Here is an 18,640-nt window from a genome sequence, read left to right as displayed (position 1 = left end):
AACTTGGGGCATTGTGGGTTTTTTTTTTTTTACATTTAACAAATATCAACAGGTATCAAAACCAAATTTTGAAAAGTACTTCTTCCAAGCTAAATGCCTTTACTCTCGTATTATTATCCCCGGGCTATCTCATCACAAAAGAGCCAAGCGGAAATCAGATATTTTGTGGTCATATGTCAAAAATAATATGCATGACTATAGTGTACATGGCAAGTCCCCAGTCATCTGCAGCACACGTATGTATGATGGTTCTAAACCATGCAGCTAAACATTACTACACAGTTTAGAATTTTATCTTTTTTTTTTTCAAAGTATGTGAACCGAGCACAAGGTTGGCAACTTGTGGGGTCATAAACCACAACCTTCTACGTTCAACAACCAGAAATAGAGGTAGGTTTTCCTCCTGCTTCTGGGATTAATTCTGGGGAACTTGAAACATCAAAGCAAGTCATGTTTAGAGAGAAAAGAGAGCCCGTAAGTGCTAACATCTGTGACCCGTGTCCCCATCACAACACGGGGTAGTCACAGCAAGGAAAGAAAGCACAAGTTCACGGTGCTCTCAGGCAGGTCTTCCTGTTAACGCCGATCCCCTGCGTGTAGTTAAGGCTGCAAGGAACGCATCTCCATTGGCCTCTGTGCTTGCTCCTCAATAATAACAACAAACTCTCCAAACATTACTTGCCAAGATATACATTTGTCCAAAGAAAATCATTGTTAGAAAATGGCATCCTATTCAGTGAGTACAATTAGAAGCACAAAGCGCCCAAGCCTTCTACAAATCCTCCTCCAATATTGTTGAAATGTTAAAATAGGAACTCCTGACATTCATGGATTATTGGGTCGCTGCGTCTAAATGGGAGAGAGAGAAATGGAAAAGGCAACGTAATTATGTTTGTCCACGGCATTTTCCATTCTCAGAAGTGTTTTAACTCGTTTCACTGTATTTAGCTATGGCAACAACGCCATATCATAACTTATTTATTAGCATACACACAAAGCCTTCTCTGCATAGCAATCTTCCCCCGCCCCTGCCCCCTCCCCTGCTTTCAACTTGTCTCTGTTTTTTACTTTCCACACACAGCAATGAGAACGCACTCAAGAGTGGCCACTCACAAGGAATTCACTTCTGTGCATCTCTGGTCCAAATCAAGGTTGACATGTCAGCAATTTAAATTGATCCCTACTGCTGATTATCCAAACACCCCAACATGTCCAGTCGCAGAGGAAGAGCACCCACCACAGGCTGAGCCCATACCGTGTCTGTTAAAATGGATCCTAGAAGACTTCTTCACATGCAAACTCGCATCCATAACACAAATCCATTTGTGTGTCCATGTGACCATTATTTATATTACAAACTCAAAAGCACCATATAAGCCGCATCAGGACTCAATGTGGCAAAAGGACATCTTATTCCCCTGATGGAAAAGAGGCCTTCCCAGCTAGGTGGTTTACCCTTAGTTAGGAAGACTTAAACAGGAATTCGAATCTGAAGTTTGTCTACTGCTGGCTTCATCTAAAACTAGAGGCATTAGCAGCTCATTCAAGGGCCTTTACAAATCTCCAGAAGTTCAAAAGTAATTTCAATATTTAATTCCTCATCTAAATGAATAAGCATGAAGTGAATATCAAACACACCCAGTTTTAAGGATTATTGCAGCCGAGAATTTTTCATAAGGACAGAGACTGCCCCAGGCATCCTTGTTCAAGGCATCTTGAAGTTTCTCTTGGCTCATCATGTATGTGGACCCTGGAGTGCAAGTATATGTCACATATAGGTATGTTCACCCCAAAAAACCTGGATGTACATGTTGATTTATACAGGGCTTGAGGTATGTTTTGGAGGGAAACATAAAACTTACAGAAGTCTTTCTAAGTACTGCCCGAGCCCTCTAGGTCTAAGTGAGAGAGCCAGGTGACCCTGAGGTTTTAGAGGCAAAGACAACTGGGCTAACAGAAAGACTTCCTGTCAAAAAAAAAAAAGAAAGAAAGAAAAGAAAAACAAACAAAAAACAAAACAATCCCCACCAAACTCACAGGCAGCCATGAGTGCTTTCCAGAGAAAAAGAGGGAAGAAGAATGCACCGTTTGTTATAAATGTAGACAACAACATTTGAGGCTCAGGGACACCCACTGAGCTAAAGAGGAACAAAGGAAAAATTACAGGGTCACAAGATTCTGGAAGTTTAGCAACTTACTGATGCTATCGCTCCCAACACTAAAGACTGCCCATCCCTTCCCACCAAACCAGTGCAGTGTTACTGTGAGTCATAAGACAAAGTTCAATGGGGGACAATGTTTACTAAACATCTCTATAGTTTTCAGTCGGTCATCTGTGCGACTGCCTTGTGAAACGCTGTGGCAGACTTTTAGGAGTCTACTCAATGGCTACTACCCTGTGATATGACACTTTGGTGGATCTGATGGCCCACTTACAATGCAAGCCAGTTTTGTGGTCTCTGGATCCAGAAACACGTAGTGGAGAAAAATGAAGGCAAATATGAAGTTTACAGAGGCAAAAGCTGGAATGCAGGAAAGTTTGCCAATCGTTAGACAAGCGTAGAAGTTGTGGTTCTCTTGAGGAACAGAACAGGCGGAATCAATATATGTTTGGGATTGATTATGGTGCTGCTAGTTCAACAATGACTGTGTCCCAAAGGAAAGTCTGAGAACCCAGGAACTGCTCAGTCCATGAGCCTGGATGTGTCAGCTGGTCTTCAGTATGTGATGGAGAAGTAGGCTCTATTGCCAGTGAGGGTGAGGTCAAGAAGGCAAAAGCAAAGGCTTCTTTCTTCCTTGTCCATTACATAGGCTGCCACAAGACGGTGTGACCTACACTTAGGGTGGGCCTTCTGATTGCCTATGGTCTGGATTTAAGGTAAGTCTTCCAACATCAAAAGATACCCATCTAAGGTAGGTCTCCTAACCTCAGGTGATCTGGATTTAAGGTGGGTCTTCCTACCTCCAGTGATTAACTAAACATCTCTCACAAGGATGCTCTTGGGTTTTTAATTAGTTCCTGGTGTAGTCAAGTTGACACCCAATAATAGCCATCACTTAGCTGCTGCTGCACAGCCCTCTTCCCATATCTGTCCCTGGCTCCAAAAGTCACTTCTTCCTCTGGTGCTTCAGGCTTGGATAGCAATAGCAGTGTGATACAAAGGCTCTGATTCAAGACTGTCCTATGCTTATATTCTTCCCACACTGGTTTAATTCCCTTCTAAAACATCTTAAATCTCTTTTCATTTTGATCTTTTATGAACTCAATCATAAAGATTGATAAACTTCACCCATATTTATGGCACCCCTCAAAATCATTTGGGGATAAAGGGATCAGGAAACTTCTACATACCAAATCTACATACAAAATGAAAAAAAAAACTTGTATGTACCTAAAGGGAAAAAGGGGGGATCTCAAATGCTCAAATGTACTTAGACTTCTGCTTAATCCATAGATTTTCTCAATTCACCCCTCCATTGTGAGGTCTCCTGCCAGGGTAAAAGCTGGGGGGAAGTCCCACATTCCTTGAACAAGGACTTGAGCTCTGGAAAGCCCCTGAGAATCTCATTCCTCTAACCTTTCTGTTTCTGTTCTGCTACAAATACCAACTCCCATGAGAAAGACTCTAATGTAGCTGCTAGAATTTTGGTGAGTAAAGGCAGAACATTGAGGGCAATGGAGTGGGGCTCTCTTATGACTTTATGTTCAGTTAAGCAAAATCATTCACCTCTTTCCTTTCACATTTTTCCAATTCCAACTTCCTGTGACTATGCAAATAAGATTATGCGATAGAGTATATAAGACTCCCTTATATTTAATCTTCAAAGAAACAAAGAAAAGTATGTTACAGATGATTGGAAGTATACTAAGGTGTTCATTATTTGTCTGAAATTCAAAGTTAACTGGGTATTTTTTTTTATTTCTTTGTTTTTGTTGTGTCTGTTTGTTATGTCTAAGAAAATAGGGATGGCTTTTAAGATTAGAGGCTTTCTAGTCCATCATCCCACATATAATTCAGAAGTGACCAGCAAGGGGAGGAGAGAGTCCTTGATAAGAAAAAAAACTGAGATTCTAAAGTAGCCTGCAGCAGACTGCAATTATCTCCAAGAAAGAGTGACAGTAAGTTCAGGTGTGCCACAAATCTCATTAAAGGGTGGCACAGAGAAGACAAAGTTCCAGGCTTTTCAGTGCTTCCTGTTTTGGATGGTCTCAAACTACAACACATTGTTGATACCACGATAACCAAATGCGAGCACAGATTGCCTTTAATTCAACAACAGACACACCACTCTACTTGCACGCCAGTCACTCTAACCCCTATGAACAGATGCAATGAGATATTTTTGGAACAAGAGCCGTGACATTCTTTGAGGACAGATGCAAAACTTTTAATATGAATTCAGAAAGATCAGTGTAGGCTAGAGACACACCCAAGAGCCAAGTTGGTGTCAGAAATAAGGACTCTCACCCCCTTTTTCAAGGCTGCCCTGTGGACACAGATACATAGCTAGATGTTCAAGTGGGGATCTTATGCCTACTGCCTTGATGGAATGTGCTGAAGACGCTGATGCTGATGCTGCTGTAGTCTCTAGGAGTTTTTCTGTGAAAGATGAACGTGTAGGGAGTGATACTTAAACACCAATTCACTCATCACTGTGTTTTTAAACTGAATATCATTTTAAAAAAGGAAGAAGAAAACATATAAGAGAAGACATAGCTGATAACTTGAAAGTCTTCTCTAAAGAATTTGATAACAGCATAAAAACAAAAAATAAATAAATAAAACAGCAGGCTCACCACCTGTAATCATTATAACAGGTGACACAAAAATATAAGAAATCTTGGATCTGTGACAGGAGATAAAACTTTGGACTCTTGGTTAAAATGGGTCACTGAGAGAACTAAAGATTGGTACCAAAATAAGAGAAATGCTCTTTTCCTCTGTGCCCCAGGGAATGACATACACTAAAGACGCCTATAATAAAATTCCATATGCAAGATCAAGACATACCCAATTTTAAAAACAAATGACAAGACAACGAAATTCTCCACTGAATTATCACATTTTGATTACTTAATCTAAAAATAGGTTTAGAAATCATTTAGGTGTTGTAGAATCAACAGTCAAGGCTTATAGGAACAGAGCACACAAAGGAAGTCCTTAACTTCCAACCATTATCACCTGCCAATATTGGGCTTAGCCTCAATAACCTTAATGGAGGTCTGAGTCTCAGTGGTTTACCCTGAGACAATACCTGGTTGCAGGAAGGACCACAAACTGAGATTACCAGAGCACCACTCAAGAACAGACCATCCAAAAAAATTTCTACCGTTCCAGCCATTGTAGATAGGATCACCAGCCAACACACATTCACCAGGATACCCCCAGACAAATATCAGCCAATCAGGAGTCCTGAACCTTAGAAACCCCTTACCCCCACCTTTACTACTATAAAAACCCAACTCTAACTGAGCTCGGGGCTCTCCAATTATTCCAAGACTCTGGCTCAGCAGCTAAAGATGCTTTCTTGTCAAGCCTGAAGATCTGAGTAGGAAGCGCACAGTGGAAGGCGAGAACTGATTCCTGAAACTGTTCTCTGACTTCCGCACACTTGCTGTATGCTGTGGTGGGCATATGCACATGATACACACTCTCGTAATGAAATAAAGGTAAAAGCTTACTCTTGAGAAAGAAACTGTGTGCTCTGTTATTACAAGAGGATGCCAGACTAGAGGATGAGAGTGGTTGCTATGAAGAATGAATGATTGAATTCACACATCAGGCAATTTCGGGGAGAAAGGTTGCTTTAGGTACAAAGAATAGTGGCAATTTTTCAGAGAAAAGGAAATAAAATAAATCCCCAGAACCTTCCAAAAGGAGAATACAAATAAGATTTAAAGTATTGTAGAAAGCAGTATGGTTTTGAGACACAACTAGGAGACCGAGTTCTGTATGTAAAAGCAAAGAGCCTTTATTCTTACACAAGTTTACAAACTTGTAATGAAAGACCCCCGGTGTGGGGAGACTGTCACTCAAGTCTCGGAAAAACACGACCCCTCCAGTAACTCACGAGAGACTGTCCTTGCTGCAATCACACGATGTTTATTGATAGGTACCTGTGCACTGGGGCCAAAACTCATAACCCACGCAAAGGAGGAGCTCGATCCCCAGTAACTGAGAAAAGGGGTTTTTAAGGGAAGAAACCACAGCGCAGTCATCCGAAGGGGGTAAGGAGGGCGTCATAGAAAATTCCGAAAATACCAATGATGATCACAAGGGGGCAACTCCCTTTTCCTCAAGATTATAATCTAACTTTATCTTCAGCTAGTTCCTGAAACAGAGTCACTGAACCAGCTAATCCAAGATTTCTGATTCTTCTCTCCCTGCTTAGATTTTTGGCTCTATTTTTTCCTGCTAGGAGGGGAGGGTCTGGATTTATCCAGGTCTTTCAGTACTCTCCATGTATCTAACGTCTTGGAGTGATCAGAGAGCCCCAAGTTCAGTTGAGGTTGGGTTTTTATGAAAGACCTGGATAAATCCACACCACTCTAGCAGGAAAAAAAGAGCCAAAAATCTAGGTAGGGGTCCAGGATTACTAGGGTTCAGGACCCCTGATTGGCTGCCTTGATGAGAAGCATGAGTGTGTGCTGGCAGGTGATCCTACCTACAATGGTTGAAATGTTAGGAATTTCCTTTGGATGGTCTGTTTCTGGATGGGGCATGGGTGGTCTCAGTTTGTGATCTTTAATGCCTTACGGTAAACTGAGACTCAGGCCTACATTTAGCTTGTCACGCCTGGGTCCTACACTCTTAAATGTTTCATTGCATGAACTAAAGACAACAAGCTAAATAAATAAAATGTCAATGAAATGATTCCTAATGAATTGATTCTGCTAAACTCATAGGCCAGTCATCAGAGAGGCTTCATTCAGCAACTGAAGGCAGCAGATACTGAAATCCACAGTCAAACATTATAGAGCCCAAGTTGGAGATCTTCACTGGGTTCCTCCTCTTGGTGCTCAGGGAAGCCTGAGGGAGAAGGAAAGGAAGAATTATGGGAACCAGAGGGATCAAGGATACTGAGGAGAGCAAGGCCTGCAGGATCAACTAATCAGGGGACACAGGGACTCACAGAGACTGAACCGGCAAACACAGCACCTGGATGGGTCTGTCCTAGGTCCTCTGTATAAAGCTTATGGTTTGGTATTTTAAGATAACTCCTGACAGTGGGAGTCAGGGTGTCACTTTTGATTGCACTTGGGACCCTTTTCCTCCTACTGGATTGCCTTGCCCAGCAGCACTGATAGGAAGATTTGTGTCTGGACGGCTGGTTATGTAATCTGTTTCTACAACTGGTCATGTGGCCTTAGCTGGTATTTATAGGCAGTTTCCTCTCCCACTCATTCTGTACTTCCTCCACCTTTTACAAGCACCTCAATAGGCCTTGGTTCTCTTTCTGGTGGAGTGACCCACACTTTCATTCCTAAAGTGTCTGTGCCCTTTGTCATTCAGTCTATATTATATAGTTGGGTTTTTTTTTTTTTTAAATCACAAGATATGGTAACACCAAGAGATGCCCTAAAGGGTCTCCTGTACTCCAAGCATAATCTTTTTTACCTCCATTGTGGAGAAGCAATCCAATTTCCCCAAGGTAATCTGGATCAATCACCCCTCCTAACACTGTTATTCCTTTCTTATCTCTTGGTTTAAGGGTGTCAAAAGTCCAAAGTAGCCAAGGGGAAGTCTTAGCCTCCAGTTCAATAGATTGTTTGTTATAGCTCCTGGCAGGAACACTCTCCACTCTCCAAAACTTCTAGGCCAGTAGAACTTAAGGTCGCAGGAACAGGAAGCACAACTCTCTGTAATGGTTCACTAGAGGTTATAGTGAGGGCGACTATTATTCTCTTGATTCCTGGATTATTACAAAATGAACAATAAACATAATTAATATGCCGGCTCACAATGAACTAATTGTATCCTTATAAGAGAAGACTGTCAGTCTTTTATCACGTTACCAAATCTTTCGCTAATTGGAAACTCTATTTTTTATGTCAGTGTTACTGTTAGCGTGTGGAGTGCATGATGTATGTGCGCACAAATGTCAGTGCTACTGTTGGCGTGTGGAGTGTATGATGTATGTGTGCACACATGTCAGTGTTACTGTTAGCGTGTGGAGTGCATGATGTATGTGCGCACACACGTTCCATGTGCATGTGTGGCACCGGAGGACAATTTTGTGGAACCAGTTCTCTCTAATTTTGCATGCAGGTTAGAAATCAGGCTCAGGCCTCTAAGGTGGCAAGCACCTTTACCTACTGAATCTCATTACCAGACCCTCATCAGAGGCTTTTGTTTTCATAATTGCATTTATTCTGGTATGCTCTCAAATTACAAAAGAAATCCGTGCTGATTTTAACACAAAGGATAATACAAATATTGTAAAGAAAGAATAGCAATGTTTACATTCTCATCGCCTTCTCCAAGTTGAGATAACTAGTATTTGTAACTGTAAAAATTCACGTGTTTTGTTTTCATAGACAGATGTGATAGATAAGTTTGCAACATATATACATATATTGGTGACACCTTTCACAGGCATTTAAAAACTAAAAACAGTTAAAAAATAACGTGTCAGGGGCTGGAGAGATGGCTCAGAGGTTAAGAACACATCCAGAGGTCCTGAGTTCAAGTCCCAGCATCCACATGGTGGCTCACAACCATTTATAATGAGATCTGGTGCCCTCTTCTGGCATGCAGGCATACATGCAGGTGGAACACTATACATAATAAATAAAAACATTAAATTAAATTAAAAAAACAATGTATCAGAAAAAGAAAAAAATATAAACGTTAGTAGTAAAAATCTATTATTAAGATATGGTCTTAAACTAAGAATTGTACATTAAATAATTATATTTTAAATATGAAGCCATTAACAATGACCCTTTATAATTCTTTTAATAGTCCCTATACTTTATATTATTGATAATCCAACAATGTTCTTTTTAAATATTTATTTATTTATTTATTATGTACACGGTCTTCAGCCTGCTTGTATGCCTGCACGAAAGGAAAAGGCACCAGATTTCGTTATAGATGGTTGTGAGACACCATCTGGTTGCTGGGAATTGAACTCAGGACTTCTGGAAGAGCAGCCAGTGCTCTTAACCTCTGAGCCATCTCTCTAGTCAACCCACCAATGTTATAATAATCTTACTTTAGCAAAGCAAAAACTTTGTTTTATTGCTTTTATAATAATTCCTATTTCAAGCATCATCAGAGAGAATATGTGAACAGTGAAGGTACCATGTGAACATATCTTTTCTTTCAAAATCATGGCTTTCTTCTAAACAACAATAAATGACAAAAAGTGAGAGGCTATAATTTTTCATTCTAGTTTATATCTAAGGTAGAGCGTAACAAGAGGTGTCGATGTTCAATTATTCAAATCTATTAACTTTTGATTGCTGGCCTGACATAGAATCACTATTGCACAACAATCTTTGAGGTGATATCTGTGACCTTAAGTCATATTTTAATGAGACTTGGAGAAAAAAATACAACATAATATGGTTGAAATGATTTAGTGGTTTTAATGAGGAAACATCACAGTGCCAAACACAAGCAAAGGTGTGAAATTATCTTTTCATTATTAAGTGTGAATCTTGAAATTCAGGGGTCATCTACATGCTTAAGGAACTCAAGAAGTTGAGAAACCTAATCGTTTATAACTGAAAATGTAAATAGTTATGATGAATTACTCCAAGATATGCGGAGAAAGGTCTAGAAGACATCTCTCAAATCTGGTCTAAGAAAACAGCCAGTCTCATCACAAAAAAACAAACTGAATGCTGAAAACTTCATTTATATGTCTTTGAATTCTTCAAAATATTTTGGTGTCGTTTTATGACTAATAACAAGCAACATGTTAACCCAAATTTAAATATACATCACTGTCACTTTTTGTTAGTTTGTTTAGTTTGGCTTTTGTAGAAACAGGGTTATGAATCAGCAAGTACATGGGCATTGCTAAAATGACTTATTGCTAAATTGATTACACTGACTTATTGCTAAGTTGACTTGCGCCAAGTTCACTAAGTTGACCGTTGGTGAGTTGGCTTATCCAAAATGGTCACACTGACACATCATACTTCTTTGTTTTCCTAGAACACTGAAAGCAGCCCACAGGCAGGAGCCACAGCTTATCTGAGGCCCATGCCCTGATACCTCAACACACTCAGCACCACTTGTTGAGTGAACCTGGGTTGTACAAGGAAAGTCTAGGCTTAGGGGTGGCTCAGTAGCTAAACCTTAAATTACTACTAATTTACTTTTTGTTTCTATAATATTAACTGACTTTGATCCCAACTGCATGAGTCACACAGCACAAATAAAACCCCATTATCTGATCAATAAAATGAATTGCTGATATATACTACCATTAAGTCAATGCTCCATAAGAGGAGCAAATGTTGGCTTAATATAGATTGTCTTAAGACACGAGAAGCCGGGCAGCGGTGGTGCATGCCTTTAATCCCAGCACTGCATCGGGAGGCAGATGCAGGCGGATCCTTGTGAGTTCGAGGCCAGCCTGGTCTACAAGAGCTAGTTCAGGACTAGCTCCAAACCTACAGAGAAACCCTGTCTTGAAAAAAAAAAAAAAAAGACACCTGAAAACCAATTCTGTCACCTCCACTCAACCACATAAAACCCATTACTCTGCCATATACACAGCTGTGAATTTCTCTCTCCTAAAACAACAGAGATGTGCCAGGAATTCTATCAATATTTCTTAAGAGAACATTTCTAGATTGTGGACCTGTTTGTTGTGCACAGAGCCCTTGGAAACAGCTTGTGCTGGGAGCTCACCAGCTCATTCGGGCCTCTAAACCATTTCTTCCCTACCTCCTCCATCCTTGTGTGACTCGCAGAAGGAGACGGAGCACGAGCAAGGAACTCAGGACCACGAGGGGTGCACCCACACACTAAGACAATGGGGATGTTCTATTGGGATCTCACCAAGGCCAGCTGGCCTAGGTCTGAAAAAGCATGGGATAAATCCGGACTAGCTGAACATAGCGGACAATGAGGAATACTGAGAATTCAAGAACAATTGCAGTGGGTTTTTGATCCTACTGCACGTACTGGCTTTGTGGGAGCCTAGGCAGTTTGAATGCTCACCTTATGAGACCTGGATAGAGGTGGGCAGTCCTTGGGCTTCCCACAGGTCAGGGAACCCTGATTGCTCTTCGAGCAGATGGGGGGGGGGGGGACTTGATCGGGGGAGGGGGAGGGAAATGGGAAGCGGTTGTGGGGACGAGGCAGAAATCCTTAATAAATAAATAAATTTAAAAAATAAAAAAAAAAAGAGCGTCTCTCATCTCTGCAAGTCTTGATGTCCTGGCTTACCACCTGAAACTGACCCAAGAAGACTCCCTGTTTCAGGATGCACCTCAAGCTGGAGTGCATGCACCGAGCATCGCCAGATCCTTAGATCTGGGAAGACTCTAGTTTTGCCCATTCTGCTTCTTCCGTTGCTGCTAAAGCTTCATTAAGTGTTGGCTGAATAAGCAATGCGTAAGAAGTACACGGAGTCCAAATGCACCATTAGCAAGTGAGACTGGAACTTTCTGTTCTCTACATGGCTAGCTCCTTTTGGTACGCCTTTCTTCCTAATCTACCTGCCTACCAGCCCCACTGATGTGCATGCATACGATTGTATTGACTGTATTCTTCCCCCTTATTTCAAAGGCAATTTGAAGTACAAGATATGCTATTGCTTTGTGTTGACTTGTGCTCCAGGCATGCCGTTGTTCTTTCAGTCTCTGAATAACTAGGTCACTATTTTTTTGTTACTAGGTTCTAATAAAACAAATGAACAAGACACTCCAGTACTTTCACATACTGACTGACTGGATGCAATTTCTGGGCTTTTACTCTTGAAGAAATGACTGCTCATAAGTTAGGATTTTGACCTGCCTCTATGAAAGGTGGTTTTCAGACCCTTTAACTATGTACCAGAAGGTGTTTATTGAGCTTTTAATTGCCAAAACTATCCTCACAGTAAGAGAAACCTCGGGTTAAGCAAGTATAAGCAAAATTTATCTAAGATCTTAAAATTAATTAAAAGTTGTTATTGAGTGCTTGCCGTATGAAACAAAACGCCAAGGATTGTGGGACATATAAAGATACATGAGATATCTGTCAGTTTCAGAAAATCAGCGATTATAAAGGGTTCAAGACAGCTACTAGAAGGAATAAGATGAGTTATGGTAGTTACATACGACACACAACGATTTCCTCAGCTGAGAAGCAAGCTAAAAGAAATGTAAATCATTTAAAAAAAAAAGAGAGAAGCAGCTGAATGTGAAAACATTTAAACAAGGTAGTGCAATAAATCAAAAAGCACCTCATATATATGTTTTTTCCTTTCAAATTATCAAAAATTAATTTAATTATCACACGCAAAGTTATATGAAAACTGTGCTGTAGTGACATGGTAAATTGTTTTTAATTTTTTTTTTTTTTACGTTTATGTGTGTTTGCCTACACAAGAGTCTGTGTGCCACGGGCATGCCCAAAAAGGGCATTGGATACCTTAGGACTGGAGTTACAAATGGTTGTTAGCAGGGGCTGGGAATCTAACCCAGGTCCCACAAAAGAGCCTCCAGTATTCTTAACCCCTGAGCCATCTCTCCAGTCTTCCTCCCCGACTAACTAAAGTAGGCTAATGTTAAATACACTTAATAAGTTAAGCTCTGCTGTTAAATTGGAACTGGGAATGTAAATATAAAATCCTACAAACAAAATAGAGATTAATTACAAATTCAAACGCATTAGCACTGGGTGAGTGGTCAATTAAATAACTAATTATGCTGAGAAATTAACTGTCTGCTTCAGTGCATTATCACACCCACCACCTACCCTCTCTCAGCCCACACAGGTGTCCCATAGCTCCTAAACTTCTCAACCGGCTCAGTCTTAAACACACACACACATATCCTTAAATATTCAGTTGGTTATATATTCACTCTATAAGCACAGGAAAGTGATAACTTTGTGCCAGGGACTGTGTTAACATTTATAAAAAAATTAAGCAGGAGCTGGGCCGTGGTGGCACACGCCTTTAATCCCAGCACTTCAGAAGCAGTGGCAGGAGGATCTCTGTGAGTTTGAGGCTAGCCTGGTCTATAAGAGCTAGTTCCAGGACAGCTAGGACTGCTACACAGAGAAACCTTGTCTCAAAAAACCAACAACAACAGAAAATTAAAAAAGGAAAGATATATACTTACTGTCCAGTCACTCTCCCCTTTTTCTTCACTTGCCCCCATCTTGGCTTAACTTATTTCTTCTACTTAGACTTAGTCCCAGGATGATATCATTAAAATTAAAGGAAGAAACTGAATTCCCTTGAGAGCTGTCAACTCCACAGAGTTAAACAAAAGCCACACCTTAAAATGATGTTCCCACAGAGATAGGTAGGAGTTCTGTCTTGCAAGTTTCTATCTATTTAATCTAAAACCAAAACGTAAACACACACATGCACACACATATATTCAGTACCTTGAACAAGAATGCAAAGCAGATCCATTTCCATTCCTAACCAAGGACCTTTATTGAGTGCCTCTCCAAATGTTATAAGAAATGGACACACAGACACAACCAGCACAAACACACAAAATATTCAGACTGGAAGCATGAAGATGGTGGATTAACGTGGAAGCATCAGGGTGAATCTACTGGCTAAACTGAAGAGACGGAAGATCATAATAGCCTGGATGAAAGATGTTGGCTCTCCTAATCTCAGGGCTGGACGAGAGCTTCTGAATGCTCCTTCCTCTGTAGGAGAAAAGGTTCATTAGGAATCTGTGACTTGAGGAGAAACTCAGAAGAGATCTCGCTGAAGATAGTGGGAGCCAACTGAACGAGGGGAGCCTTGGGAGTGGTAAAACACAGGCAAACAGTTGCAGGAGACCCCGTGGGGCTCAGGGAAGGAAAAGTTATTCTGCTCAGTGGAATGTGATGGAATGACCCTGAGAGCAAATCCCAACTGGGGGACACACAGGCACTGATGGCACTGTGGTCTCGAAGGTCCCATATGGACATGGTAGACCAGATTTGTGAGGGTTTGCTGGTGTTAATTAAATCTCTCCCTACAGCCCCTGGTAACAATGCTTGCTTGTTAGGCTGTGTATTTTTCCCCCTCTGGGACAAACTGGTGGTTGCTGTTTTTAATCCTTTCATAGTGCAAACTTGTACGGTATGTCTCTGAAGTCTTGAATGTAAGCATACAGGTATAATTCTGGATTTGAGTGAAGCCCAAACAAGGAAATGGGGACCACAAGAAGCAGCACCACAAGGCATACATTAGATATTTACCTTTCTTAATTTTTTTTTTGTCTTTTGCCGTATCTACACTGAGCCAAAGAACTGATTTAGAAAAAAAGATTTTTTTTTTGCTTTGAAAATAATATGTCTTTTTTTTAAAGAACCGAAAGACACATACCTGAGGCAAAATAAAAAATATTTATCTTTCTCCTGGGCTCTGATCATTTACAGCTCTTACGTATGATTGCTTTCCCCAGGTATAATAATTTATTGCCTATTAGGTCACTATGTCGAAGGCTCACTTTCTCTCTTTGACAGCATTAGGGGTAATGAACTGTTTCATGGGTAATCACACCATCAAGACCTATCCACCTAAACCCTAAAGCCTGAAACCTCAGCTGTTTGTCCTGCAGAGAGAAACAGAGCAATGACCTGCCCAAAGAGATCTGAGAACCTCTGGAGATATTAAGTTTAAGCTTAATAGTGAATCATTAATAAGTAAGTTGCAGTACAATTATCAATATGAGGCCCATTTAATAATTAATATCTTGCAAACAAAAGAGAAATGAAGTACTAGGTAGAATTAGGCAGAGGTTATATTCAGTTCCCCTTGAAGAGCCTGCTTTGAAGGGGAATTCACAAACTGTTTGGAATTATGAAAGAAGCATTTCCCTGAAGCCCCAGTGGAAAATCACTTTGCAATTGGGACTCTGAACACTAGTCTAGGTCTGTGCTCACAAGCATCCTCCGTGCTCCATTCTGAAGGCACAACTTCTCCCATTTAGTCACAGCTTTCTCGCTTTCGATGAAGTACCGAAAGGTTCAGGTGTATGTGTGTGTGATCAACGAAAAAAATTTAAAATTCTTAAAATATGTCACCTTAGGTCTGTTATTCTTACTAGCTTGGATTTTCAGGGCAATGTGTGTTGACAATAAGTTCCAAATCTACTGGCAATTCTATTTTTCAGTGGAATAAAACGAGACAAGTAATATTTATTATTTATCACAGTAGATTGATTATCATAGTGGGTATTTCATGGAATTCTCTAAATGAGCCCTGCTCCTAGACCAGAGATTTTATCTTGAGATAATCTAAGAGCAACAGTTGTGGATTGTGAGTTCTGAGAGATTCATTTCTGATATCCTGAGGCCTAAGACCATCACCCTTGAATCCCAAGTAACTACATCTAAAGTGATACATTTATTTAAATGTCGTTTTTAAATAAATTGTCCACAATATTTGGCAGTTAAGCTGCCAGTAGTTTGGAGACGAAGGACAGTAGAACATCCCAAGTCATGATTCAGAAAGGTTTGGTTACTGTCTGGCATTGCTGGCCAATCAATTCTTTCACCATTGTTTATGAGCCTGGCCCTTTTGCCAGCCTGTGACTTCTGTAGGAGTCACTCAGCTTTATTGAGAGGTTGACTGACAGGGTCTTCCCATTGCTACCATCCGAGCAGGAGTTCTTCGAGCCTTCAGCAAGGTATGCACTGGCATTAGACTAGGATGAAACCAAGGTGGTACCTCAGGATCTGTATTGAGTTTCTCAGCTCTAACATGTATACGTGAATGCTTTCATTGCTTGATCTTCTAGATGAGCAACTATTTACTAGACCTATGGTTTCCTCAAGAATGAAATGGTCAAGCAGTCCTGAGTTACCTTTACCACCCATGTTTCCAGGGGTAAATTGGATATTTTTTTTCTACCAAACATGTTCTGGCTCACTGTGAAAACAATAGGAAGTTCACTTGTTCCACATTAAATATATGGATTTTTGTTTGAATTTCAGAGTCTATTCACAATATTCATAGAGTCCATTTACACTGCCTAAAGTTTACAGTTAAATGTTGCTAAAACTACATTGTAAAGGAACAGTAATAAAATTAAATTCATTGGAAACTATTTTGCAATAGTAAAAGCTTTCAAACTTCAAGGTTTGCAACTCTATCGAGTAAACCTTTTTGATAAACTCTTAGTAAGTACTGGAGACTAGAAATTAGGTAGTTTAAGACAGGGAGGATTCTTAGAATCTAGATTATAATTTTATTGAATAGAGCTGTATGAATGGGATTTTTCTTTTCTTTTCATAATTCTCTTTATTCTTTGACAATGCCATACATGCAACTAATGAATCAGTCATGTCTTCTCTATTACTGTTATAACCCACTGAATACAGTTGGTGCTGCCTCCTGAAATGTTGACTGATCTTGGCCTCATCTTGTACAGTAACCACAGCTGAATAGTTCACAAAAGTGGTCATGCCACGCCCCAACATACCTTCCAGTCCTCCTGCTGTTACGTTCCTGTGTAGCCTTGACTGTCTGTAGACCAGGATGTCTTCAGACACAGAGATCCACCTGCCTCTGCCTCCCCAAGTGCTGGGATTAAAGGTGTGTGCCACCACTGCCCAACTGCCATTATGTTCCTTATGCCTCCTCTTCAATTATTGGGAGGGAGTTGATAGAGATGATTTATTTACACCTGAATACTCAATAGTAACTTCACCTGTTATGAATCTCTGCATTAGCTACTGACCACTACAGGGAGAAGTTTCTTTGGCCAAAGTTGAGGGTAGCACTAATTGATATAGATAAACATAAATACTTAAGAGACAGTTTAATATCCTGTCTATTTAGCAAAACAACAATAGTAAACTCCCTTTTAGGGCCTATAGCATCCCAAGCTACAGGCTTTCAACTAAGTTTAAAGTATCAGCCTTCTATAGAATTCCTTCTGAGGAACAACCCTTAAATCTGAACCAAAAGCAGTTGGTTACTCCTATGACATTTGTTCCACTATTACACCAGTGAACACATCTTGCCTGGCAAGTCCAGCATCAAAGCATTCAGGGTTCATCGATGTAGTACCATTGATGTGTTTTCTCCTTCCGCAGCCTGCCACGGCACTTTCTGACACTATGAAAGCTGACCAGCAAAAGGAACTTTTCAAGTCAGTTCCAGCTTGACTGCTCTAATTACATGCTTTGATGAAAATGTCTTCAGGTGTGGGCATCTCATTATGGGGGCACCAAGAGCAATGACTAGTGATGGCATGTTTATTGTCAATCAAGCATAATTTAAATTGAAAATAAACAGATGAATATTGCTGTAAATTTTAGCAGTATAATATCTTTTAATGCTTAATTATGAATAAACAGACATAATTTTCTATCATTAATAATTTCTGCCTAATAAAGTTGAACAATACAAAGAAGTCTTAGAGCTTAGAAATTCCCTTCTCAAAGGTCAGACAGGCAATTGGTGCCATCTACTATAATCAGAAAGAAGAAAGACAAAATCATAACTGGTGATATTGTATAAACTTGGTATGAAGAATTTACTGCTCAAAACAAAAGAAAGCTCAGGTCCCTATATTTGTATTCTTTCATCAGAATATCCACAGAACACCACATTCAGCTTCTTTCGGGAAATTCCCTGTGCTCTGTGGCGCCAATACTCTCTCTAGTCATCTCTCAGATCTCAGTTCCTCAATTTTTCGTCCTGAGGCAAGTGATACTAAATTCTATGAAATGTACAGATGTATCCCTAACAACAAAATGAAGACCTCAGCCTTTTATCCACAGACGAGTGGAGTTTTTACCTCTCATTGTGAAAATTTCTCTTTGCAACAGAAGGAAACCACTACAGAAAACCACAATGAATCAGATTCACAGTTGTGTGGCCCAGTCCCAATTGCTGTATCTACCTACAAAACATTCCCCCATCTAAGGCTTGGAGAACATGCCGAAGATGAGGTGGAAAGGTTCTAAGAGCCAGGAGATCCGGAAGTTTGCTAGAAATTGTTTCCTAGTAATATTAGAAGCTACACTCATAAAGTCTCACCAACATGACTGCCCAAGTGTGAGCTGAACAAGGAAGATACCCACATACATGCCAAAGAGGATGGGGAAAAAACCCACAAGGCCTCAACCCTACGCAAAGAATATAAACAATTAAAGATATTTGGGAGTTGGAGATGTGGTCTTCCAGAGGAGAGTGTTGGGGGAGGGTGCTTGTTTGTTTCCCAGCCTCCCAGCATCCCAAAATAATCACACAGAAATCTGTATTAATTGTAATACCATTTGGCCAATAGCTTAAGCATATTTCTGGTAACTCTTATATCTTAAATGAGCCCATTTCTAATTTGTTAATCACCATGTGGCTGGGGTTTACTGACAAGTTTCCGGTGCATTGGTCTCCTGTGGGCGACTACATGGCTTGTTTCTGGCTCTGTTAAGTTACTGGTCGAAAGCAGCTTTATTTGTTAACCAATAAAAGCAACACATATATAGAAGGACTTCCTACACCA

The sequence above is a fragment of the Microtus oregoni genome, unplaced genomic scaffold (assembly GCF_018167655.1).
Source record: "Microtus oregoni isolate MIOR12 unplaced genomic scaffold, Mior012 000010F_ref0000083, whole genome shotgun sequence".
NCBI classification, from domain to species: domain Eukaryota; kingdom Metazoa; phylum Chordata; class Mammalia; order Rodentia; family Cricetidae; genus Microtus; species Microtus oregoni.
Note: the sequence above shows the minus strand (reverse complement) of the source record.